This window comes from Lactuca sativa, chromosome 9 (assembly GCF_002870075.4).
Source record: "Lactuca sativa cultivar Salinas chromosome 9, Lsat_Salinas_v11, whole genome shotgun sequence".
In the NCBI taxonomy this organism is placed as follows: Eukaryota; Viridiplantae; Streptophyta; class Magnoliopsida; order Asterales; family Asteraceae; genus Lactuca; species Lactuca sativa.
In genome coordinates, this window is record NC_056631.2 from 91,438,222 (window position 1) to 91,438,669 (window position 448).

The window sequence follows — 448 nt, forward strand, 5'->3', positions numbered from 1 at the left end:
TATCTGAACCTCAATAAGTTTGAAAATTGGAAAGTTAAAAGAGATCGATGGAGCAATACTCACAGTATTTGATGTGGGTTAAGAGCAAGAACAGCATCCTCAAAACTCATGGGAAGAACAGGCTTTCGCTGAGGATGCTCGAGGTCCCTTAGGTGGGTTCGTTTGGCCTCCCAGGTCATATTCCTGTAACTTCTGCCGAAGAGAATTCAGGTCAGCTCAAGCCCTAGGTGGTCACATGAACGTTCACAGGAGAGAAAGAGCTAAGCTTAAGCAATCTATCAATGGCACACAACAAAACCCTAAATCTTTATTGGAGTCTACAAACCCTATTTCCTTCCTCTCAACCGATTCTCCCTTTAGAGTTTCTTCAATACCTATATTAGGTCAAGAAAGTACCAACCTGGTAGTAATTCAGATATAAAGAGTTGTGTTTGTGATGAAGCATTCG